This window comes from Ursus maritimus, unplaced genomic scaffold, assembly GCF_017311325.1.
Source record: "Ursus maritimus isolate PB19 unplaced genomic scaffold, ASM1731132v1 scaffold_13, whole genome shotgun sequence".
Lineage (NCBI taxonomy): Eukaryota > Metazoa > Chordata > Mammalia > Carnivora > Ursidae > Ursus > Ursus maritimus.
In genome coordinates, this window is record NW_024423675.1 from 4,718,196 (window position 1) to 4,746,102 (window position 27,907).

A 27,907-nucleotide genomic window follows, 5' to 3' on the forward strand; every position below is an offset into this window, starting at 1 on the left:
CTCCTACCTGTCTGTCTGCTATCCTAGTTAGATTATCTCTATCATGGCAGGGTCTCCTACTTCATTTGTCTCACCCTTGTCTGCAAAAAGTAACTAGTAAATTAAATAGGTAGGTTTTGTCTTTCAGTCTATGTGGGGACTTGATCGTGATGAATCATCATTCTTGATTGCAGTCACTTTTTCTACTGCACGTGCGTGCACACGTGCATACACACACACACACACACACACACACTCTCTCTCTCTCACACATTCCCAATCTTTGGGAAGGGTCTAGAATAATTATACCAGTTCCTGAGTCCAAAAGTGCAGAGGACAATAGCCTGTTGACCTCAAGTCAATTTTCAGTGGCATGAATAGTTACTGCTGTTTTCCCGTCTCTTGAAATTATTGTTGATTGCTCTAACAATCCCCAAAGGAAGTACTTCCCCGTTTCAAGAAGTGATGAAAGCCCAGGTTCTCCTGCCTCTTCCTCTCAGACAGCCCTCCCACACCCCAAGCCTGCTCTACAGAGACTTGGCATCTTACTTTTAAGAGTTTTTCCAGATCTCATGATCAGCACAAAAACTGAATCAAACTAAATTCAACTTCATCCTCAAATCTAATCTCCTTCCTGCTGTCTATCTGAGTTCATTTCAAACTGTCTCTATCGCGTAACCTAGGCTGGAAAGAAAACTAGAAAACATCTAATGCCTCCTTCTCCTTTACGACCACGTCTGGTCAGTCCCCCCCTAACGGGAATGCTGAAAAAAGCTTTAGAATGATTCAGCAACAGCACCCCCTAAAATGCTATACATTGTCTCTTCACTAGTTAAAATATTCTGTGCATTCCTGCTGCTTACAAGGTAAAACAAACAAAACATCAAACCCCTCACAGTGGACTGCACAGACTTCGCATCAAGACTTGAGTTGACTCTTAGAGTCTTACTTAGATCATTTTCTCGCAGTGATCTGACCACATTTAATCCTCAAGCTCAGCATAAGTGGTTACTTACTCGGTCCGGATCTGTTCCTGCCATAGCTCTTTCAAGTTGGTCTTCTTTCACTCTTCCCTTAAAACCCACCTCAGTATTTTCTTCAACTCTCATATTTGCCTACGATACTCCTGCTCTGAACTTTTTTATTTTTATTTTTTTACTTCTTTTTTTTTAAAAATATTTTATTTATTTATTTGACAGAGATAGAGACAGCCAGAGAGAGAGGGAACACAAGCAGGGGGAGTGGGAGAGGAAGAAGCAGGCTCATAGCGGAGGAGCCTGATGTGGGGCTCGATCCCAGAACACCGGGATCACGCCCTGAGCAGAAGGAAGACGCTTAACAACTGAGCCACCCAGGCGCCCCATGAACTTTTTTACTTTTTCTCCACATCCGTAGCACTTCATCCATCAGTTTCATACCACATTCGTATTTATTTTGCTCATGCTTCCTTACTAGCCAGATTCAGTTGAAGATCTGATAACGAGTCTCCATCACTGTATGTGCTGACTACTCAATAGCCTGATACATTTTCATTCATTTTTTCGGGTGTTCTACCGTGCTATTAGGACAATCTATGTGGGGTAAGGTATTATACTTGAAATATATATTCAGCATATCATGTGTTCACTTTAAATTCTCATATTCAGTTTCAAATTGTAGTCAGGCATTCTACTTTAATAACCCCAAATCCTGAATGCTTACAGTTTGTACTATACTGGAAAAGAGAGATGTTTTCCAAGATTAGCCCAAAAGATGCTGGAAAACATGAAGGTGTACTACACAGTTACATTTTAATTAATTTTTCAAAAAGTATTTGAAGTGTAACTTTAATTCACCTATTACTTTTTCATTCAACACTTAAGAGTTTATTTCCAGCTCAGTTTCTGGATATGTTTTCATATAAAATACAATAGAGATAGAGCTTCTCAACTCTTCCCAACAGGTGGCATAGAGAAAAAAGTTAAAATTATATTGATTTTAAAAAAATTATATTGATTTAGTGCCCTATTTATTATATATATTTTCAGCTTATCTAAATTAAGGAGAATGGTCTTCATTACCAACGGCAAAACAAATATGGCAGAGATATTAAGGCCCAATAAATAGGAAAAAAATAGTAAAGGAGTACTTAACAGACTTCTTGTGAATTATCTCCAAATTCAGATAAATTATATTCTACTTAGTTCAACAAATATTTAATAATCACTTACTTTATACTAGACACTGAACTTTAGATTTAGAAATCTAAAATAAATAATGCATGGCACTTACTTTTAAAATATTAACCTAGGCCAGAATCCAGGCCTCCTGGATTCTAACCAAGAACTTTCCAATTCTTCTGAATTCTATTATGACTAACCCATATCTTATGAGTTATTTATTCCTTTGCATTGAAGTTCTGAACAATCCCTTGAATTGTAAATCTCTGAGGTTTCTGAAACAATTTGTAGATATCATACAGTTTGTAGCTACCACCTATGGTTTTGGAGAAATCATGGGAAAAGGAGCATTCCCCAAAGATGAAAAGTGATTAAGAATTATCTCATTAAACAAAAATGGATCCAGATACAAATTCCAGAGAATGCAGTCTATAAAAATTAATATTGATTTTTGTTGACATTTTAGAGCAGAGGATGAATTTATAGGTCTGTGAGGCCTTAGAACAACACATGTGATTGGTAAAAATAAGCATGGTTTTATTAAGAACAAGTGATGCCCTCCTACGCCCATTCTCTTTTTTGGTTGTATATTATAGACGTTCATATTCAGAAAGAGGTGACTTATAGAGTGGTGCTGATTTGGAGAAAACTTACTGATGAATCAGATAGACTTGGTTATTCTATTCAATAACTGAAAAAAAATATGTATAAGAGGGGTGTTTTTTAGAGTCCTGAATGTCCAAGAGTTATTTAGTGGGAATAAATAAAATTTAGGGTTTTAAAAATACTGACTGAATCAATAGCATGTTTTTCACATTTTAGATGACATAAAAGAGGGAAATGTGTCAAATACAATTGATGATAAAATAAAGATTAAATTGACCCCCCCCCCCAGTAAACTAAATTAAGACCTTACAGATCATTGTAAAGGTATGCATTTGGGTTAAAAAAACAATCCCATGAGTCTCTAGAATAAAAGAAATTTTACAAAACATCTTTAACAGGTGAAAATGACTTGTGTTTCTCATTGATCTTGATAAAATGATGCAGCTGCTAAGAACTTTAATATGATAATATGATGCTATGAGGTGGGGAGGAACTTTTCCTTTCTTCCCTTCTAGGTTCTTTGGCTGGTCTGATAATTAAATTGACATAAGGCAGATTAACAGGAGAAAAACAAATTTAATTTTGTATATATAGGAACACATGTAAATACGAGACTCAAAGACCAAAGCAGGCATCTTTTATACCTTTTAGACAAAGAAAACATAAATTTATGAAGAATTGACAAGACAAAGGGGTTTGAGCTTGGGGTAGTAAATTAGTCAAGAAGTAACAAGCTTTGTTTATACAGGTTTCTTGGCCCTAGATTCCCTATTTTTGGTGATAAGGATGTCTCTTTTTCTCCTGGTACAGTGAGGATACATTTCACATGGGAGATTTATTTCCTGCTTTTATGGAGACAAAGGAGGTCAGCGTGTCCTTCTTGTATTGGCTGCTTCTTAAGTAACCAATTCAAAATAATTAATATGCCAAAATAGTATATTTTGGGCAGCCCGCCCTGAACCCCATCAGCGCACAATGCTATCAAGGTCAATGGGATTAAGATCACTCTTGTAGACCCAGTGAAAATTCCAAAATACTGAGTGCAGTTGTGATAACAATATTTCAGAAGGGGCATTATCAACTTGGAGTTGTGGAGGAACTAGAAAGTTCTAGAAAGAGATCAATTAGTTTTCTTGTATAGAATCAGTTTTCAAAAAAATAATTGCATTTTTAAACCATATAATTATGTGGTTATTTAAAACATTATAGTGTTATAAAAGGGAAAAATGCTCCAAATATTAATTTTAAAGTAATGTTTAAGATAAACATTTAACCCTGAGATCTGAAATATGGAATTACAAGATGAATGATTCAGTTATACTGTAATACTTTTGTTTTAAGAGGAGTTTTTAAAAATCTGTAAATTCCATCGTTAAGGCTTTTGCTTGGATAAAGGAAGTCCCCAAATTATGTACTTTTTTCCTATTTATTTATTTGTTTGCTTGCTTTTCTTTGTTTATTTTCTGGTTTTGTTTTTGCTTTTATTTATTTATTTTTTAAAAGATTTTATTTATTTATTTGAGACAGAGAGAGAGAAAGCAGAAGCAGGAGAGGTAGGGGCAGAGGGAGAGGGAGAGGCAGCCCCCAGGCTGTGTAGTGAGCCCAATAGAGGGCTTGATCCCAGGACCCTGAGATCATGACCTGAGCTGAAGACACACACACTTAACTGACTAGGCAGCCTAGGCGCCCCTGTTTTTGCTTTTAATCAGGACAGTTTTTCCCTCATGCATTTTCAACTTAACAACAACAGAAAATAGGTGTTTGCAACATGATTACTATTCTTAGAAAACAGAAATTTGCTTTCACAATTGCTACAAATTAATCAAGCAATAGGTAGTTAAATAAACCTTTTATTGTCCTTGTTATTTTGTCACCAGAGGCACTAAATGCTATCATGTAACAGTCACAGTTTAAGCACATAATAAAAAAAAAATGTTTCCCTTCGAATGTAATGTATATAAAACTTTCAAAGTTAATTTTGCTTACCTTTATACACATGTATAAAAAATTTATGTGTGTATATATATATATATTTCAAATCATATAATAATATTATTGAGTTGATATTAAAAATGTTAAAGTTTCAGGAAAAAACAAAATTTTCGAACAATAAAGTATAAGATACCTAAGAACTGCCCAGTGAGGGGGAAGACAGAGATGCAGCGGAGAGGCTGAATTTTAATGAGTGCAGTTTTTAAGATTTAAGAGAATAGATTTCAGAAATCTTAAGCTTGTATGGTTCTGAAAGACTTTTGAGGATAGTTCCAAACCATACAAATGTAAGTAAATTTAATACTAACAAAATTTCTTTCTGTTTTCTATTGAAATTGAAATATCAACATTTTTAAGAAAAAAAGGGAAAACAAAACTGCTCAGGATTAAGAGAAACAATCTGCAGGGTTTTGGAGAGGTAATTTTGTCTTCCTGACTCCAAGCAATTCTGAGGCTGACTGGGTGTTATGCAATTCAATTCCGTTCTGACCCTAACTAGTCTCACTCCATAGGTGTAAAGGCATCCAATGAGCTTACCCTCATATCAGATGCCAGTTGCAAGTATCAAGTCCCCAGTTTACCCACACTTCTGTCTGACTTGGCTACAAAGTTGGGCTTTCTACAACCTTCCCCCCTCAAGTTCAATAATTTGCTAAATGGCTCAAAGAGTCCAGGAAAATATTTAACTTACGCTTATCCATCTATTATAAAGGATACGGATAAACAGGCAGATGAAGAGTTATAAAAGTGGTGTCTGGCAGGATCTCAAGTGCAGCAGTGTCTGTCTTTCTGAGTTGGGGTTTATCACCCTTCTGCCATGTGGATGCATTCAGCTATCCAGAAATTCCCTGAAGCCAATTGTTTAGGGGATTTTATGGAAGTTTCATTGTGTAGGCAGGATTAATAAAATCATTGGCCATTGAGGATTATTTTAGTCAATCTGTGCTGCCGTAACAAATAACTGTAGACTGGGTGGCTAAATGACAAACATTTACTGCTCACACTTCTGGGGGCTCGGAGGTCGAGGATCAAGGTGTTAGCGGATCTGGTGTCCAGTGAAACACAGCTTCCTGGTTTGTAGAGGGCCATCTTCTTGGTGTGTCCTCACATGGTAGAGAGCGAGAGGAAAAGCAATTTCCTTAGTGTCTCTTTTTATAAGAATACTAATCCCAGTCCTCCACCCTCATGACCTAATTACCTCCCAAAGGCCTACCTCCTACATCACACTGAGGATTTCAGTATATGAATTTGAGGGGGACATGACCATTCAGTCTGTAACACTGATTACCTCAATCTCTAGCCCCTCTCCCCTCCCTAGAGGTTGGGGTTTAGGGCTGAAAGTTCCAAGCTTCTAATCAAGGCTTTGTTTTTTCTGGTGACTAGTCTGTATCTTAAAGTTATCTAGGGACTGCCAAGAATCTCTCCATTAGAACAAAAAAGGATCCTATCACCCTTATCACTCAGGAAATTCCAAGGGTTCTGGGAGCTCTGTGCCAGGAACCAGAAACAAAGATCAAATATCTTTCTATGATACCACAGTTTAGTTTCTTAAAAAAAAAAATGTTATTTTTGAAAATTAAATATCAGTGCCTTATTTAAGCATGGATAAACAAATTTGTTTATGGAAATACAATATAGTTTATGCCTCAACTTCTAAAAGATTTTAAAACAATTAATGGAAAGTGAAAGATATAGTCAAGAGTTTATTTTGAATCATCATTTATGTCAAAAATGAAATTTAAAATTTTCGATGAAGCCAACACCATCAGAAATGTAATGGCAGGATCTTAAATTTATTTATCCGGTAACCTAATAATAGTAGTTCCTTTAATAGCAGTTTCCCTGAAGTCTGCAAGATGGCAGTGTTCTTTTTTAGAAAATCATTATTTTGGAGATGAATTCTAATAATAACTACAATATGAAATCTTAGTATATGTTAGTTACTGTGTTAACTGCTTCACGTGGATTGTCTCACTTAATTGTTGTGACACTTCTATGAGAATCTTACTGGGCAAGCTGATAATTAGAATCCAATTAATTTGCCCGTGGTCGTAGATAGTAAAGTATTGAAACCAGAAATAAGAATCCAGATGAGTAATTTTAATGCATTATTTAAAAAAATGTACTGTCACTGCCCACTATGACACTGTTCCCTCATAAGGTTTTAGTACAAGGTGCCAATAACGACATAACTAGTAACAAAATAATATAGAATAGATTGAATTCTTGGGAAGTTGGAACATTTTGTTAAAGACCTTACGCTGATAGAAGACAAGAACGTTTTGCCTTACTTCAACTGTTTACTTAAGAACGTATTTTACAGAGCTATAGTATATTCTAGGAAGGACAGATGCATTCTCATTGAATCTGAATAACAACACCATCTATACTGCATTCTAGTCAACGTAACCAAGAAAATAATTTTTAGAAAATGTTATGGGCCCAATATTGATTCAACCAAATGTCTGATGGTATGTACTTGAGAATAAATTGTTCTTTCCTTCTTTAACAGAAATGTATAGCACATAGTCCACAGAGTTTATATATTTGTAGAGAATTACTAGAGATTTTCTGGTTGGGCGATCCATAGTGAATAGAGGCGGTTGTGGCTAATATGACTACTTTTTATGGAGGTGAGGCTCTGAAGAAATCCAGCTGTGTGGAGACCTATACAAACAAGCTGGCACGTAAATCTTGACTGTCATTGTCTCACCCTTTTACCTTATTTCTGTTGCTAATGATGATTCTCTTCTAGAAATATTATGGGAAGAGTAGGAATTCATTTTCTCTTTGATATCTTTAGGAAGCATGACGAACATTCATTTGTTTTGGGGTGGAGTGAGAATTTTGCATTATCAATGCTTTCCACACTATATGTGGCACCCTGTATCCAAAGATATATAGCTTTAAATGTTTTATCATCTTTAGTTGGGAGCAGCCTCCCTGAAATTTCACTTTGAAGTAAAACCACTTCTAGCTGATACATTCAGAAGATACTAAGTATTGCTTTACACATTTTTTTAATGAAAGCTATAGATGTAAAATACATAATTTTTGTATTTTAATCATATAAATTCTACATATTGAGTAAGATTTTGCCAGTGATGAGAAGAAATGTGGAATTTGGGGGAACAATCTTTAATGTTTCAGGAAGCAACAGCATGCTATATTCTGCCAAAAAATGTTAATAGTTTTTTCCTTTTTCTAATCATAAAAGTAGTACGGACATTGTAAAAACTCAAATAAGAAAGATAGCTTATTTAAAATCACCCATAATCTTATCACACAGAGAAAGCTGGTACAGTCAGTTCTGCTACAACATGACATGCACTCTTAAAACTCACAGTGCCCTACTAAGTAAGTTAATTAAGAGTAAGTATATACATTTATAGAAAAGGGTCTCAAATACCAACTTCCAGTTACCGTTGCCCCTCCCCAATCTCATACAAGCCTGGTCTTCAAAAATGCCTTTCTATTAAATTGGGAATGATTCAAAATTATTTGCTTGGTCACTGCCCGCTGTTCATTCTCTTCAGACTGTTCTGTTTTTGTTTTTTTCCAACAATTTTGACTAATATATTTGTGTCCTTGCTTGTGGTATACTGAAGGCTACAGGTGGAGGTAAGATCAACATGACTTACCTTCTTAGTGTGTCAATTGTATCTCAAAGATTTGGGGAAAGTTTATTTATGTCTAAAACAAAGCATGTATTGTAGAGTAAAATACAGTATTTACATTAATTTGAACATTAAAACCTTACTCTTCAGAAATAGTTTGCCTTTCATGAAGGGTGCTATTCATCCTTCTAGGTTTTTTGGTGAAATAAATCTGAGAATGAGAGAATACAGCCTTAGAAATGCTAAATTTCTAGAAGGGATATTTTGTAAGCATTTTAAAGATATGCAATTGCTGATCTAAGGCTTCGTACTAATTTGCCCTCCCCTCAGCAGGATTTAGGTATATTCATTTTCCCAGTCAAGCTGTAATCACGTGAAGAACTTCGGTTGTGGAATTATGTGACAGAAGAGGTCCCATTCTGTTGGTTTTACAAGGGAAGCTCACTGGAGTTGCTAATTTGATTGGACATTTAAATCACATATTCGTAGACCTCTTCTTTGTGCAAGTGTGGGCTTGCATGCTTTGTGTGTTTTTATTTAAAGCGGGCAGTATTGAGTCCTATGCATCTACAAATATCAAATAATTTAAATAAGCTTGGTTAGTAAAATCTAATTCTCTCTCAGCATCATGGTTTTTCTTTAGTAAAGACAATAGTGAATTTCTGTCTTCTTATTTTTTTAATATGTGTTACTTTTAAATGCGTGCATTTTTATCTGATTCAAAAAACATTGTTGGGTGACATAAGCATTGCTCGGAATGTTCTTTTCAGTAGCATCTATGGACGTCATATAGTTCATTTTCGTGAGCCTACAAAAATATCCCATGGCACTGAACCGTATTGGCGTTTTCCTTTGCTTTATTCAGCTAGGCTCCGTAGCATTCACTTTGTCAATTATAGTCATCTCAGTATTCACAGTCAAGTCTATCACTGTGTGACTTTAATTGTATTTCGCTAAATTAAAGAGGCATTATAAAGTTGTTACCCTTTGATTTTTCGGTTTAATTTCATTTTTCTTTAATCTTCGGAGCACACTAGATTATCAATTAGCATAATAAAACAGTCAGTGTGGAATTTAGTAACTATATTGAATATTCTATAAAGTAGACTAGTTTGTACAACACGAATGTAGGCAAGGAGCAGTAAAATGCTTATTATTCTATTACTACACCTTAACAGTATCCCCATATGTGTCTTAAACTGGTAGTATATTGGACGATTACACAGGAAAACATTGTTAATGGGTGAATAATATTAATGCTGTGCACTTTAGTCATTCATTTTATCCAAAGACCTTAAAGTGCTCCACACATGACAATTAATCAAGTCTTACCACACTACTCCAAGCAAGGTATTATTATCTGCTATTATAATTTAGATAAACTATAGTTATAGTTAAGAAAGATGAAAGATTAAGTGACTTGTCAAAGATCACATATTAGTTCAGTACTGGAGCAATATAACTCCGATTCCTGACTGCCGCTACGAACATTAAGCACAGCCAGCCTACATATTACCCAACGAGCATACCACCGTTCTTTTGAGATCATTTACTCTATGCTAACCTATTAAGAAGTTTGAGGGAACATGAATATAATGGCATCAGACCACGTATTCACAGCCAATGCCAAATTTGGAGACGAGTTATCTGTGTGATTTTCTGAAAGACGGGGACATGTTAAACATATAAACTGGCATCGATTTTTTTTTTCATTAGAAAATGTTGCATTGCCTTTAAAATGGGGTTGCACTCTCTCATTGTTCCTCGTGACTGTAACTGTGAGAAAATGGGAAATCGAAAGAGGTTTCCACTGATAGTGGAGGCAGGACTGTTACCAAAGAAGAGGTTCTAGGATGAGGTCTTTTCACAAGGCGATGGCTCAGATTTCGTGATTGCACTGAGGCGTTTGCAACAAAGGACACTGTTGATTTCTTTTATGATCTTCCTTTATGATCTTTCTTTATAATTGAACAGAATGACAGGACTTGGAAGTCTTTTGCTTGCCTTTTCTTTCTTTTTATTCCTCTATATCTACGTTAAATGATTTTTTTTTTCTGGCAAAAGTAGTTTTATTTAGTTGAGGTCTTCTGATACTAACTCTTGTTTCCGTGCCGAAGATCCGTTCCAATGTTCATTTAGCGAGAATCACTGAGAATGATTTGTGCAATTGATTGGTGACATTGAGCGCGGAATTGATGCTTCATTGTTTCGGGAGCCCTTCCTAGAGGAGACAGAATTGTCAAACAAAATGCAGGATAGTATTTCATCTGGGTGACACTGGATATCACAGTTGCTAGAACTCGGCTTCTGAAAATCCTGCTTATTTTCTGTTTTTTGACACCAAGCAGTGCCTAACTCCCCTGAATACCAGAGTGTTTTATATTTGTATTCATGGTAGCTGTGCACTAAAACTACCGCAGATAATTTAGGTAATTGGCAAACCACAGGGGCACTTAGTCTGCTCACCTGCCTATTTTAGGTTGGCTCATCATCACTCTAATTGGCAGTGGGTAGTTACTGGTCCATTTGCCATGTATTATGACAAAAGATGCTAATGGGCCCCGGCAGTGGGTGTGTTGTACCTTTGCCCCATCAGAAAGAGTTTTTTTTTTTTTTTTGTCTTTTTTAAAATGATAACTTCCCTGGCAAAGGCCTAATCTCAGAATTGACATGTATCCTTTCTCACAGCCACCATATAGTACATTGTCCCTAAAAACAAGAGTACATCAGTCAAGGTAGGTTTTCATCATTTTCACCACATTTTTATTATCAGAACTCCTCTGAAGCTTGAAATTGAAATCTGTTTCTTTCTTGACATTTTTCTCTATATTGGGCATGTAATTATGGGCCCAAACGAAGTTCAAGAGGAATGGATCAACAAAGCCCACAGCTAAGTACACTAAACTTTGATCTTGAAGGAAAATATGAATTCCAAGGTAGATTTGGACAGCTGTGCTATGAATGCCACAGTGAGCAAATGTGGAATCAGAAGAAATATCCCATGGTTACCTGACATTTTTTTTTTACATAAATGCAAGGAACATAAAAACAGAAATTCAGCTCTCCTAGTAGTTCTTAGCATTTTGAAGAGAAGAACTCATTTTTAAAATAATGAAAAAGTGCTCAGTTGATAATAATTGTAATTCTACACCTTATTGATTAAGAATACATTATTATCAATTAAATATTTGGAAGAAAATGTTTATTTCATTGATCTCACCAGCAACCATGTATGGAGAAAAATATAGCGTATAGGGAGATGCATTATTCCAACAACTGTACTTTGTATAAATATACAGATTGGCAGACCCATTACAATAGCCGTGTGGCTTATGGTTTGAAAATCACTGATGTCAGGCTTACAGAGAAAGACCTAGCTTATTTGGTTTAGGGTTGTAGTCAAATCATGGTGATAAACATTCATCAAGCTAAGAAAATGGGTTAATGATATTATGACATTGTGTGGGATGTATTCGTAGTTGTGTTTACATTAATTTACTAAAAATTAACCTAGAACTAAGGAAAAATAACTAATGTTTATTGATTGGGATGCTGTTAAATTATCTTTTATTTCCAGCTGTTTATCAGTTTGAATTAAAGTTACCTGTAATTATTAAGATGGGTTGGTATGGTAAATTTTTAAATAATATGTTCAAATTTTAGACAACATTACGGAATGGATTCAGAGCAAAGACTGCAGGCTCTGGCAACATTATCATGCAGTGACATTAGTAATTAGATAGAGGGTTTTTTAAAAGCTTACACGTTAGGAATGCATGAATTATGCTCTCGTCTACAATTCTATTTTAATCAATTTCCCCTTCCCCGGACATTGTTTTCTGCTTGATTATTCTCTGGGATATACCCAAGCACACTTGCATTTATCTTTTGTGTTTCAAGATGTTGCTGCTGATGGGGATCATAGTGCATTAGTGTTTGAGAGATAAATAGGGATATGGCCCACAGCTTTGTCTTCTCTGGTGGTGGTTACTTTTATTCATGTCTAGAGCCAGAGCTTCGGGAAGCTTTAATACTTCAGTTGGAAGTGGTCCATGAATCTCCATCAAAGATCACTGGTCACAGCCATGTCTTGAGGCTTGTCTGCCATGTGGATTTCCTGTCGTCTATATGAATACCACGTTATAAGCTATGTTGTTCCCTGGGGTCTTAAGTATTTCATCAAAGCACTTTGCTAATGGTGATCTCACATCAGACTGTCTGTGGGCTTCTTACCAGCTGTCTCTTCTCTGTTCATGTCACAATTGGTATATCTGTGCTAGTTGAACTCTATTCCGGGACTTCAGGATGAGTGGTCCTGGACCACGGTTTCTCAACCTTACCATTCTTGCACTTTGGGATAGAAAATACTTTGTCGTGGAGGACAGCCCTGAGCATGGTAGGAATGTGGCCTCTGCCTACTAGATGTCAGCAACACCTTCCTCCCTGGGTTTTGACAACCAAAAATGTCTCATGATGTTGCCAATGTCCCCTTGGGATAAAATCATCTCTAGCTGAGAACCACTGCCCTAGACTGTCATGTGATGCTCAATATGGCCTATGGATGATAATGAAGAAGATATAAGGAAGGTGCATATGATATTGATAATAGGCCTAAATCATTTAATCCGAGATCAAATAGGTCAATACTGTGTCATCAGTGAAATAACTTTGCAGGTACAGGGTGGAGCCACTCCTGCCCAGAGTGCCATGTCAGAAAACCAAAACTTTGATGACTTTTATGTCCCTCTAATTGCTCTACTTGACCAGAAATGCAAATATTCAGTCAGGCAATCCCCAAACACCAAGATAACTCTGGGCCTTTTCACCCCAAACAAGGTTGACTATGTGATCCCAGCCAATCAGGTATTTTCTATTTTTCTGCCCATTGTTCTTTATTCTTTACACTATAAAAGCTTCCTGCTTTCCACCCCATATTGTAATTCTTCAAAAAGAGATAATTTGCTTCATGAAGTGTTAAATAAATTTTGTTTGTATTATCTAAATTGTCTTTAATCATTTAAGACCATTTTATAGACCCGAAGTTTGGGGAGGACCAACCACAGTGTCATCTTGTCTCTACACATTATCATTCTTTGAAAGGAAAAACAAATGCATACATAAATAATAATGATATGTTTGAGAGAGAGAGCGAGAGAGAGAGAGAGAGACTTTCTCAGTATGGTCCCTCTGTAGGTAAATGTGCTTAAGCCAGGTTTGGGAATGTTTGGTAGTAATCTGTAAAGTCATATAGAAGCAAATTGCCTGTTCTATGGACTTGAAATTGAAAGGGATTTGTAAATGTTATCACATTGATTTTTTTTTTTTTTAGCAGAATTTGACCTTAGTAGGTGTATAGAAATAAACTATATTTCTTTTTTTGGTCTTTCTGGCTAAAAGAAAAAAAAAAAAACAGCTTGACCTAGTTGAAATAGAAAACTTATTATTACAGGAGTATAATGGGTTTCTCGTAGACCTTAGGAAGAAATTGGAATTGGGAGCTGAAAAGCTGTTTGGAGTCCTTCCATATTTGTTCATATACTGATTTAACAGATATTTACTGAGGACTTCCTCTGTGCCAAATATACCACCCTCTGAGTACATAGCAATAGGTAAGACACACATGTCTTTTCCCCTTTCCCAATATTCCTGTTTCAGTCTTCTCTCTGTATCTATGAAAACCAGTTTTATGTGCTTCTCAGTGCATATGCAGAAAATACATTCTCCCCATAGCCCACACATTTTACCTGTCTTCTATATTAGAAACCACTCCCAGCTGAGAATATATTCTCCTCTTGCCAACCACAGATTTAAGATGAAGGGACTAGCCAAGTTGTGTTGACTGCCTACACCAGACCTATCCGGTAGGCCCAGGGGATAATGTCCCTGGGGACAGATTTGTCTACTGAGAGCTTTCCTCCATGACCACATGAATAGGGAAGCCAGCTTACCAGAGAAGGGGTTGTGAAGATCATCTTCAAAGTACCAGGTACCCCAACTTGGAGTGAACTGCTGAGTAGTAAATTGCAAAATATGCCTGACGTAAGAAAATAAGAGGAAATTGGTCCCAGGCCATGGGTGGACTAGTGTGTGTCACTGCCCAGTGACAACTCATCTTCAGTGACCTAGAAAGTTAAAGAGAGCAGACAGAAGTGGGATCAATATGAATAGATACATGAGGCACGAAAGTCATTTAGTTACTTCCTTACTAGTCCTTTAGAGATTCGGGGACATCACTTGGGAAGAAACCCAGAAGTATAGTCACAGCTGTGAAAGGAAGCAAATGACCCTGGAAAAAGCATGGAAGCCTTTATTATAATGTTCACACAGACCAATCAGCTCTACAGCACGGATTATCAAGCTATAGATATCTGAGGTTGTTCTGGAAGCCCATGTGCTGGAGGATAATGAGAGAGGAAGAGCCTGGGGACATCTCCTTTATGGCTACACAGGCTGCACTTCAGCCCTTTAGTGCCTTTGATCACCCCTGGGAACAACTAGTGCAGCCCTGGGACCCCCTGCCTTTTGTGGCTTTACAATGAATCTTGGGGTCAGTCGACTCTTTCTAGACCTCTCATCTCTGTAACTCTTGTACATGACCAAAATTTAGAGAGGAGGGTTATTAGAATCTTTAAAAGGATAACACATAGTTGAAAAAAGCTGATTTTATAGTTTTGTATTTGATCTTATAGTTTTATATTTGATAGGACCTGAGTCTCCTACTTCCACCATGATTCACAAGCTCTTGCATTTGGGATGAATTGTGCCTTGGCCTGAGCTACTTCATAATTATGAAGTAATGAATAATAATGATAGTAATCATCATTATTTTAATGATAATAATAATGAATCAGCTCACTTCCCCACTTTTTCTTATGTATAGATCTTCTTCAGGAACCCAGAGAGAAGTAGAGTGCTTTGCAGAGCATGGCTTGGATAACCTAAAATCCTATAGTGAAACAATACCAAATGCTATCGAACCTTCATCCAATTCCCAACCCCACCTTATTATGTATGTATGTGTATATGTATGTATTTACGCATGTGATACAAACTTGAAAAGATGACCATGATCTTCGTTTCCCAGGGAAGGAGTAAGAATGGTTTCAGACAAAGACCAACGACACACCTGCTATAAATGGCTAGCAGAGATGTGTAATATGTATTCTGTGTTTACAGTATAATGATACTCTTGGGTTTATTGCACATCCAAACATGATTAGTGTTTTCAACTTTACTTTTATTTGTTTAGTGTTTCAACTTTAAAGTTTCAACTTTAAAATGACTGTGTGGAATACAGTGTCCATTAAAGTGATCCAAATAAACTGGTTTAAATCTCAGCTGTAATTGTAGCAATTGTTTAGGGCTTAGATATTTTTTAGAACAATTTTTTTTCTGGGAAGAATATTTTATGGCCATAGTGCATGTTCATGATACAAAGTAAACTAGCTTTTGGTAGTTTTTATTATTATTCTCAAATTCTCTATGTGCAATGCAGCCCTTCATTATTTCTGTCTCTGCCTCTCTCTGTGTGTCTATCTCTATACACAATGCAACCTCCAATATGTGTGTTTGTGTGTTTGTGTTTACCAATACATACAAAGCAGTACATTGTATTTATTGTACATTGTACTGGGATAGACAGCTCCCCCACATTCCTCATGTCCCCCACTGGTATGCCACTACCTCTATTGTGAATTATTTCCTCTTCTTGTGTACTCCTCAGTATTTCCTACATGAATATAATAGAACTTACTTCTCATATAATTGTTTTATTTTATGTGTTGTGAGGGTTAAAAAATATGTGTTTACCACATACTAAGAACACAAGTTGTTCCTTATTTAAAAAGAAAATGGGGATATTTTTAGTATCTCACCCTTTTTCATCACTAGACAAGCTATACATCTTAATTAGATTGATTAAAAACTTGCTAAAAAATGCTGAGAATTCCAACATTAAAAAAAAAAGCGCCATGTAGTAAATCAGACTATAATTCTAATTTTCCTGGCAGAAATGTAGGAAAACCCTTATTACAAAAATGTTTGGCACTATCGATAGAGTTTGGACCTAGTTATAACTAAACACTTTTGTTGATCTGTAAAGTTTGCCTGGGCACTAAGTTTCTTCATTACGGTAGAAATAATCATGTGGACATGGTTGCGTTCCTTGTTGTCTTGTTACACTAGGGGGTAGATAGCATTTTTAAGTGACTCTAGTTTTCTTTCAGTTTATATAACTATATCAGGAAAATCTACAGTGCAAATTGGAAGCTGACATCTGAATATATTTCTAATCCTCTCATAAATTTACTGCTTTCTACCCCACAGACACACACACACACACACACACACACACACACACGCTTATACTAGATAAGATTGAAAAAAAGGTAAGTTTTCTGAAGGAGGATAATTCTGAACTATTTAGGATTGAGGTGCTTGTGTTGAAATTCCTTGTTAAGGGCTATTGAGATATGGTTGGCTTAATATAGAAAAGTTAATTACGCAGGCCTAGTAAATGTGAGTTGTACTTATAAAAAGAATATAGGCATGAAGATACTGATATCCTGTATATGTGTGGGCGTGTACAATATAGTATAGTACAGTATTAAGTGAATTTGCTGTTGATTGATAAAAAGAAGGATTTCATAAACTTTCAGACCATCACAATTAATTACGGCTGTAGAGGGCCCCGGTGGTTAAAACAATGGATGGGTGAAACCATAGTCAACATACATCCTGGGACATTCTAAGTGAGTATTATAAAATATTTGTTAAAAGTGAGGTGAGTTCAATTATACTGAGTAAGACAAATCTGTACTTAGTTCTGAGGAAACCAGTTGAAGATGCGTTTGTATCAACACTGTTTTGAAGGTATTGCTTAGAGAGTGTATATGCAAAGCTGATTGGGAAACAAGGAGAGGGTAGGAAAAGGACACACTTAACTATCATTATTTGTCAATTGTTCACATAATATTACAGTGTACGGATTTTGCTGAGGATGCAGCTATGTTTTAGACCTGCTGCATCAGCATTTCTCACACACACTTTACCAAGGAGCACTTGAAAATGCAACCTCACGGCGCTGACAGAATACCAGGAGACAGGCACATTGCATGAGAGCAGATCGCAAAAACTATACAGCAGATAAATTAATTGCTGCAGAAATGGTGAAAACTTGATTGGTGTATATATATTTAAACATTGCAGCAGAATAGAGGAAAACACATCAGAAAAGATACATTCTTATTAAAACGGAAATGATGACAAGGGCACAGTGAAACCAGTTGACCCTAGGTAACCTGCACATATTCCTTAAAAGAGCACAGCATCAGGGGGCTTGGGTGCTCAGCTGGTTAAGCGCTGGATTCTTGGTTTCTGCTCCGGGCATGATCCCAGTCAGGGTCGTGGAATGGAGCCGGGCAGCTTCGGGCTCCATGCCGGCTGCTTGAGATTCTGTCTCTCCCTCTCTCTCTGCACCTCCACCCCCTTCCTTCTAAAAGAGAAGAAGAAGAAGAAGAAGAAGAAGAAGAAGAAGAAGAAGAAGAAGAAGAAGAAGAAGACAGCATTTCTTTTTTTTTTTTTAAAGATTTTATTATTTATTTGAGAGAGAGAGAGAGAGAGCACAAGCAGGTAAGAGGGGCAGAAGGAGAGGGAGAAGCAGGCTTCTGCTGAGCAGAGAGCCTGACTTGGGATGCTGGGATCATGACCTGAGCCAGAGGCAACTGCATAACCAACTGAGCTACCCAGGTGCCCAAATATAGCAATTCTTAAATTATCATGTAATAACACAAATATTTGAAACTGCCTGTGTTAGTTTGTTAGGATGCCCACGACAAAGTCCTACAGACCAGGTGGCTTACACAGGGTTTATTTTCTCACAGTCACAGGTGGGCAGGTCTGATTTGTCAGGAGGCTTCTATCTTTGACTTGCAGATGTTTTCCTTGTGCCCCTTACATGGCGTTTACTTGCATCTACATTCCTGGTGCCTCTTCCTCTTTTTAAAAGGACATCAGATGTAGTGGATTAGGGTCCCAACCTATGACCTCATTTCACTTTAACTATCTTCTTAAAGACCTGATTTCCCAATTCAGTAACATTCTAAGGTGTTGGGAATTAGGGCTTCAACATATGAATAGGAGTTGCCCAATTCAGTCCACAGCACTGCAATTTTGTTTCACGTATACAATTTTAAAGTAAGAATTTAAAAACCTGCCATTTTCACCTCTTTATCTCTCTCACAATTTGAGGAATTTTGGTGTGAATTTTTTCAATTAAATGACATTGATATACCGTACAGTCTCCTACATGGGAAAAAAATGCTAGCTTTTTTTTTTTTTTAATAGTGGATCAAGTCACAAATAGTTCTTTTCTTTCCTTCTTTTTTTTTTTTTTTTTGCTTTTCAAATATAATTCCTGATGCTGTCAATATCTTATCTCTAGCCAGCAGATTTAATAAAATAATGTTATCATGCGTTTAGACAAATATTTTCTCATAGAATTTTAAAAATATTTTAAATACCTGAATGTATCCCCATTTATTAATGCAAATATATCATAAATAAATAAATCCTCAAAGCAAAAATAAAATATTTTGCATATTCCGAGCTTTGATTTTGATAGTAAGAGCAATATCAAAATTAAAATAACAAGTTTTGGGGTAGATTAAAAATATATTTTTATACCTATCACATGATGTGCTTAGTTTAATCTCCTTCCTATATGCTCTATATTTATAGTCCTACATTTTTTTCTTTGATAAGAATAATGACCCTGAATAACTATAAGATTATTATGAGGAATAAAAATAACTTGGAAAATTATCATTCTTTAACTGTCTTTTCTAAATCTTGGAAAAATGTCACTGCATATGTCATATTTGTTAATTGTTGATTAAAGACATAGTATTTATTTAACCACTGGAACCTGCTCTCTAATCATCCTGGATAAATAGAATTGTTACTGTTAAGGAAGTAATCCTTTTTTCTTAAAATGCTCTACTGTTTTCTCTAAACTACATTTTTTGAAGGTAAGGAGTTTTCTTATGGTAATTTTAGACATCATATCTAATAAAAGGTACAACTAAAACTGAATTGCAGAGATAATATAAGTGATATTAACCTTCATGAGCATTATTTCATAAGATAAAGTATTTGATCAAAGACCAAATACATTAGACTATTAGGAGGCTGAAATTCAGTTGAAAGAATATGGGACATGAACATAGGTTGTCATTTTCTGGAATTGCTAAATATAGACATCTAATTTTGAATTTCAAATAATATAAATATTATACAATCCTTTCCTTTCTAGTTTTGTTCATGTATTTTCTGGGCCTAATATGGAAGTTCATGCCGGAATTGAATTCTGGGTGAACTGATTACAAAGAATTCGAATCTCTTTACCCTTTACCTTCCTCTCAGAAACTGGTATTACCAAGTAAGAGAAATTAAAGAGATTCTATGAAGTTGTAACTGAATTAGTCCTAAAAGAAGAAAAAAAGAAAAAAAAGAAAACAAAAAGAATAGAGGTGTTTACATTTAGGATAATTCTGTTCTTATTTTAAGAATATTCCTCTAGGGCTAATTTTCTGAAAGGGGAATAACAGAATCTAGGAGAATGCACAAAACTAGGAGTTCTAAGGCACAGAATTTTACTTTTTTTTTTTTTGAGTTATCATTGACATATCAGAAAACTATGTACATTAGTTTAAATCACTGTGGCCTCTAGTTTCTCTAACTGTTGGAACAAGAGACATCTGCCAACAAGTTCATCCAAGATGGAACTTAGAGCTTGATACATCTATATGTAATTAAACTGATAGGGCATTCTTATTCTAAAATAATGACGGTACAGCTTTAAGTAGAGCACCAGCTTCCTTTCATCAGAATGAAGAGAAATATCTTAAAGTTTCCCTTTCTTCCCTTTCAAAGAAGGATTTTAAAATCACATAAATGATTTCAATTCCTAGGGGAAAAGCTGACTTTCATAGATTAAAAAAAAAATTTCTTTGGCCAGTTTTAGTGATTTTTTTGAAAATTATGCCTTTTCAATTTGACATTTAATTGTATCAAATGCTTCCTGAATAAAAACTTTTTAGATTAATAATATAGTATATGTGGGGAATTGTTGATAGAGTAGCTTATACGGCATTAACTGCTTTCTAATAGTAACAGTAAGGACAAGAATAGTCAATATTCCTTGGTACTTGCTAGGTATGGTGTTGGGAGGCACAACTCCATGGATCTCTCAGGTTTCTGTACATCTTTTGAGCGAGGCACCAATTGCCCTCGGTTGTGAGCCCTCTTCTCGGGATCACTAATAGTGAACAGCCCTGGTAGGTAGATGGCATTTTCATTCAGAGCAAAGGGCAGCTATATTTACTGCTCGTTATATAATATTTATGTTTTCTAAATTCAGGGCTGCTGTCTTATAAAGCATCCCACTGCTGGTGTCCTTCCACCCTATTATCTTTGCCCTGTGGGAACTGGGGCTCGGGGAACTGGCACCAAAAATGCTGGTATTCTGGCTACTGTTATTGCTGTGAGTAATGAATGGTCCTTCATCACTGACATAAGAGTCTTGTCTTTTCTACCAGCATCTATGCGATTGGAAGAAGGGTACAATTTTGAACCCTTGGTACTTTTTTGGCCGGAGACACTACATTAAGAACTTAGAAATATCCTTTTCATTTAACTCTTTAAATATCCACAAATTTTAGAGGTGCAGAAAAGTTCCATTTCTATAACTCACCTTAGCTTCTATTTTTATTTATTTTTTTAATGATTTTTTATTATATTATGTTAGTCACCATACAGTACATCCCTGGTTTCCCATGTAAAGTTCGATGATTCATTAGTTGCGTATAACACCCAGTGCACCATGCAATACGTGCCCTCCTTACTACCCATCACCGGTCTATCCCATTCCCCCACCCCCTCCCTTCTGAGGCCCTCAGTTTGTTTCTCATAGTCAATAGTCTCTCATGTTTCATTCCCCCTTCTGATTGCCCCCCTTTCTTTATCCCTTTCTTCCCCTACCGATCATCCTAGTTCTTATGTTCCATAGATGAGAGATATCATATGATAATTGTCTTTCTCTGCTTGACTTATTTCACTTAGCATTATCTCCTCCAGTGCTGTCCATGTTGCAGCAAATGTTGAGAATTCATTCTTTCTGATAGCTGAGTAATATTCCATTGTATATATGGACCACAACTTCTTAATCCAGTCATCTGTTGAAGGGCATCTCGGCTCCTTCCACAATTTAGCTGTTGTGGACAATGCTGCTATGAACATTGGGGTGCATATGGCCCTTCTCTTCACTACGTCTGTATCTTTGGGGTAAATACCCAGTAGTGCAATGGCTAGATCATAGGGTAGCTCAATTTTTAACTTTTTAAGGGACCTCCACACTGTTTTCCAGAGTGGCTGTACCAACTTGCATTCCCACCAACAATGTAGGAGGGATCCCCTTTCTCCACATCCTCTCCAACAATTGTTGTTTCTTGCCTTGTCTATTTTTGCCATTCTAACTGGCGTAAGGTGGTATCTCAGTGTGGTTTTGATTTGAATTTCCCTGATGGCTAATGATTTTGAACATTTTTTCATGTGTCTGTTAGCCATTTGTATGTCTTCATTGGAAAAGTGTCTGTTCATATCTTCTGCCCATTTTATGATTTGTTTATTTGTTTCTCGTGTATTGAGTTTGAGAAGTTCTTTGTAGATCTTGGATACCAGTCTTTTATCTGTAGTGTCATTTGCAAATATATTCTCCCATTCCGTGGGCTGCCTCTTAGTTTTTCTGACTGTTTCCTTGGCTGTGCAGAAACTTTTAATCTTGATGAAGTCCCATAAATTCATTTTATCTTTTGTTTCTCTTGCCTTTGGGGATGTGTCATGAAAAAGGTTGCTTTGGCCGATGTCGTAGAGGTTGCTGCCTATGTTCTCCTCTAGGATTTTGATGGATTCCTGTCTCACATCGGGGTCTTTCATCCATTTGGAGTTTATTTTTGTGTATGGTGTGAGAGAGTGGTCAAGTTTCATTCTTTTGCATGTAGCTGTCCAATTTTCCCAGCACCATTTATTGAAGAGACTGTCTTTTTCCCACCGGATGTTTTTTCCTGCTTTATCAAATATTAGTTGCCCAAAGAGCCGAGGGTCCATTTCTGGGCTCTCTATTCTGTTCCATTGGTCTATGTGTCTGTTTTTGTGCCAGTACCATGCTGTCTTTGTGATCACAGCTTTGTAGTACAGCTCGAAATCCGGCATTGTGATGCCCCCAGCTTTGTTTTTCCTTTTCAACAGTTCCTTGGAGATTCGGGGCCTTTTCTGTTTCCATACAAATTTAAGGACTATTTGTTCCAGTTCTTTGAAAAATGTCCTCGGTATTTTGATCGGGATAGCATTGAAAGTGTAGATTGCTCTGGGTAGCATGGACATTTTAACTATGTTAATTCTTCCAATCCATGAGCATGGAATATCTTTCCATCTTTTTATGTCTTCCTCAATGTCTTTCAAGAGTGATTTATAGTTTCTAGAATATAGGTCCTTTACGTCTCTGGTTAAGTTAATTCCAAGGTAACGTATGGTTTTTGGTGCTATTGTAAATGGGATGGATTCCCTAATTTCTCTTTCTTCGGTCTCGTTATTCGTGTATAGAAATGCAACTGATTTCTGAGCATTGATTTTGTATCCCGCCACGTTACTGAATTGCTCTATAACTTCTAATAGTTTGGGAGTGGCTTCTTTTGGGTTTTCCATATAGAGTATCATGTCATCTGCAAAGAGAGACATTTTGACTTCTTCTTTGCCAATTTGAATACCTTTGATCCCTTTTTGTCGTCTGATTGCTGTTGCAAGGACTTCTAGTACTATGTTGAATAATAGTGGCGAGAGTGGGCATCCTTGTCGAGTTCCTGATCTTAAGGGAAAGGCTTCCAGCTTTTCCCCATTGAGAATAATATTTGCAGTAGGCTTTTCATAGATGGCTTTTATGAGATTGAGAAATGTACCTTCTATTCCTACACTCTGAAGGGTTTTAATCAGGAAAGGATGCTGTATTTTGTCAAATGCTTTTTCGGCATCGATTGAGAGGATCATATGGTTCCTGAGTCTTTTCTTGTTGATATGATGTATCACGCTGATTGATTTGCGAATATTGAACCACGCTTGCATCCCAGGTATGAATCCCACTTGATCGTGATGGATAATCCTTTTAATGTACTGTTGGATTCTATTAGCAAGTATCTTGTTGAGGATTTTGGCGTCCATATTCATTAGGGAAATCGGTCTGTAATTCTCCTTTTTGAGGGGGTCTTTGCCTGGTTTGGGGATCAAGGTAATATTGGCCTCATAGAATGAGTTTGGTAGCTTTCCTTCTGTTTCTATTTTTTGAAATAGCTTTAGGAGAATAGGTATTATTTCTTCTTTGAATGTTTGGTAGAATTCCCCAGGAAAACCGTCCGGGCCTGGAGTTTTGTTATTTGGAAGGTTGTTTATCACTGACTCAATTTCTTCATAATTAATTGGCCTGTTTAAGGAATCAATTTCTTCCGGTTTCAATCTTGGTAGTTTATAGGTTTCCAGGAAGGATTCCATCTCTTCCAGATTGCTTAGTTTATTGGCATATAGCTGTTGATAAAAATTTCTAATAATCCTTCCAATTTCAATGGTGTTCGTCGTGACCTCTCCTTTTTCATTCATAATTTTAATAATCTGGGTCCTTTCTCTTTTCTTTTGGATAAGTCTTGCCAGTGGTCTGTCAATTTTATTGATTCTCTCAAAGAACCAGCTTCTAGTCCTGTTGATCTGCTCTACTGTACTTCTGGTTTCTGCTTGATTGATTTCAGCTCTAATTTTGGTCAACTGCTTCCTCGTGCGTGGATTAGGCCTGTCCCTCTGTTGCTGTTCCAGCTTCTTGAGGTGAGAATATAAAAACTGCATTTTAGATTTTTCTATTCTTTTGAGTGAGGCTTGGATGGCTATGTATTTCCCCCTTAGGACTGCCTTTGCAGTATCCCATAGGTTTTGGACTGTTGTATTTTCATTCTCATTGGTCTCCATAAATTGTTTAATTTGATTTTTGATTTCCTGGTTTATCGAGTCATTCCTGAGCAGGATGGTTCTTAGTCTCCAAGTTTATTTATTTATTTATTTATAAGTAGCCTCCATACCCAGCATGGAGCCCAACATGGGGCTTGACTCAAGACCATGAGATCAAGATCTGAGCTGAGATCAAGAGTTTGAGGCTTAATTATCTGAGCCACCCAGGTGCCCCAACCTTAGCTTCTATTTTAAATCACCTACCCTAAACATACCTCAAAAAAGAAAGATTAATATATTCCAGGCTTTCTTGGTTATTTCAGGTTTAAATTCATGCATTTGGTGACTTTTCCTTTTTTTTTCTCCCTCTAATGTGATATTTAAGTGTATGGAAATTTAATGTAGCATTATGGTATGGGGAGTGTTGGGCCGGGAAGGGCTGAGGAGTGGGGGCTACCAACCCTGGCCTTCAGTTGTTTACCTTTGTCCTTATTGATATCCCATAATTGTCTACATTTCCATTTAATTCCAGTCTCTGGTGCATGCCATATTCCTCTGTGGCATCCCCTTGTCAATCCCCCAGGATACTGTCAGGACTTTTGACACATAGTTTCACTCTTAACTTTTGTTCCCTCCTTGAGAACACAGAAAATGTTGGCTACTTTCCAAAGTTGTTTTGTGCAGGAGACACTGAGAACACTGTCTCAGGCTCTCTCTACACCTGGCATGTCATGCAGTATCTTTGTTGTTACTCTAATTTTCTGACTATGGTAACCTAGAGAATTTCTGAGAAAGCGTTATCTTTACCTTCCAGTGTTCCAGATGGGAAGCAGGGTCCAAATCAACTCTTTTGTCCTAACATTCTCCAAACTTAGATGATGGTTGTATCAGCTCTTACAACCTCCACTGTTAAGAAAAATTAATCCTTTGCTGGGATATTGGAGGGTGTTCATAACTCCTTCTCAGACATCCCAGTTGGTTACAACTGTCTTATTTTCTTTAGAATATTCATTTCACATTTTAGGTCATGGAAGTTTTATCAAATCTAGGATGAAAAACAAAACAAAACAAAACTAACAGGCTAAACAAAACAAAACCTGACTCATATCATCATTAATTGCTACTAAGTTCATTATTTATCCCATGAACTTGGCTTTGGGCTATCCTTGACCAAAATGTTTTCGACTTTAAACTCTTCCCCTGTCACCTCCATTCTCTGGTGATGTGAGAAAGGAAAGCCATAGTGACCCCCATGTGGTAATATAAGGTAGAGAAAGGGTTACCGGCGGAAGGGAATTACTAGATTTGAAAAGAAGGTTTGGTTGTTGGTTGTTATCAATGAATCACTCTGCTACACTTATGAATGTATTCATACCATTCAGCATCCTGTTTTACACCTCTGCTAGAGGGTGAGCTTTCTGTGGATAGGGAAGCCTCCTATAGCTATTTATTACCTGGCTTATGGTAAGTTGCTTGATAAGTGAGGAGTAATTATTGCTAAATTTGATTTTTCATTGCCAAATTGATCTTGTCTATTAAATTGAGTTTACATGTTTATGGTTTGTAGGTCTTTGATATTCTAATAAGAATGTATTCATGGAAAGCAATAGTAATTCAGTTCCAAGAGATGATAAAAATCTCAGGTATTGAATATGTTATTGAAGGTCCACTTAATCAACAAGATAGATCTTTTTTTAAGATGATAATATTTGCTATATGTGATTTGATCATGTTCCAAGTTTGTACAGTTATTTGAGGTATTCTGTATGGGAGAAGTGAAGACAGAGACTCTAAAGGCATAAAAATGAGACGTTTGAGTACAATAGATTTTAAACTAACTCTCTTCTACTTAGTTAACTCATAGTCTGATTAAGACACGAACGTTTATTTCTTCAAGTCTCCAAATACACATGTCATGAAATACTGAAGTGGAAAAAAATTGTATACTTTCTCCTGTGTCTTTATGTAACAAAACACAAAAAGAAATAAACCTCAGAAACATTTTTCTACTAAAACTTTGTGAGGTAAAGAGTAGTCTTCCTAGATTGGACCAAATTCTTTTTTCTTTCATTTGATCCTAAACTGCATCAGGAGAAATAGTTTTTGTATGCTTTGATTTTTCTGAGTATTGGAGAGAGAAGCTACTATATTACAAATTGCCACTATTGTTCAAAGCCATCAGACCAAGCATATAGAAACCTTGATAAGAGCACTTGAAAGATTCTTTTATAGTGATAACTACAGTGGAGAAGGATGTAGTCCTTGGAAATGAATATAAGGTGTTACAATGGAGTGTTGTGGACTATTTGAAACTCTCTACGATAGTTATGATATTGGACTTAAATCTTACATTACTTTCAGAATCCATCTCTCTTTGTCATGGTTCACATATATATTGATTATCTTGGGAGATGACACCTCCTTAATATTATATTGATTAACATAATGATATTGATCATGTTCTAAAAAAAAGAAAATACACAGAACATTTTTTTAAAGAGCTATTAAAAGCTACGTATTATGGCCCTTAAAACTGTGGGAAGATATTCTTTCCTCAATTCGTTTCCCATCTTAAAATGGATATTTATCAGGTTTTTCTATTCTGGAAAGAAACAATAGTTTAAGGAAATAAAATGATGATGAATCTAAATGTACCTAACAATATTTCCTTTGATACAGAATATATCAAATACCTAAATAATAGATAAAAAACAGATAAAGGAACAAGGACAGTAATGTAGGAAGAGGTAGTTAAATTTTAAAAAATTTTATATGAAAGTTTTTAACATAACTTTCAATATTTGAAAGATCAAGCAGACAAAAAAAGAGATTTGATTAATATAGTTAAATTTATACCTATATCTCTACCAGTATCCTTATTAATAGAAATAACTTTAAACCTAACAGGAAATATATTTTGTTTTTGAAGTAATGTTGAATCAAGCATTTCTTAGGCCACAAAGAAAGTTGTGATTAGAAAGAATCACCATCTTACAGTCCATGCTTTTGGGCCATAATTTAATAATATTAGAAAATAAGTAACAACATGGAAGTGACAAAATAAAAAAATCTTTACGTCAAGAAAATAAATCTCTGAGCGCTTTGGTAAGAGAAACTCATAAAGGAAACAATGGAATACCGATACTTGAACACAGATGAGAGCATTCTTTTTCAGAATCCGTGAGGCACAACTAAAGCAGTACTTAGAGACAAACTGATAGCTTTAAAGACACAGTGGAGAAGAACTAAAACTAATGAGCTTAAATTCAACACAAGACACCAGAAAAAGAGCCACAGAACAAACACAAAGGAACAGGAAGAAGAGTAAGACCAGAACGCAACGGAATAGAGAATAAAACAAGCAACACCTAAATTACACACACTGAAAAAAGAGAAAAAAGAGAACGAGGGTATAAGAGATGTGAAAACATATTATGCTCAGCTTTACGAATTTTCAGCTTAGACAGAGTAGATAAAGTTTTGCAGGGAGAAAAATAAAAATTGAATTTAGTA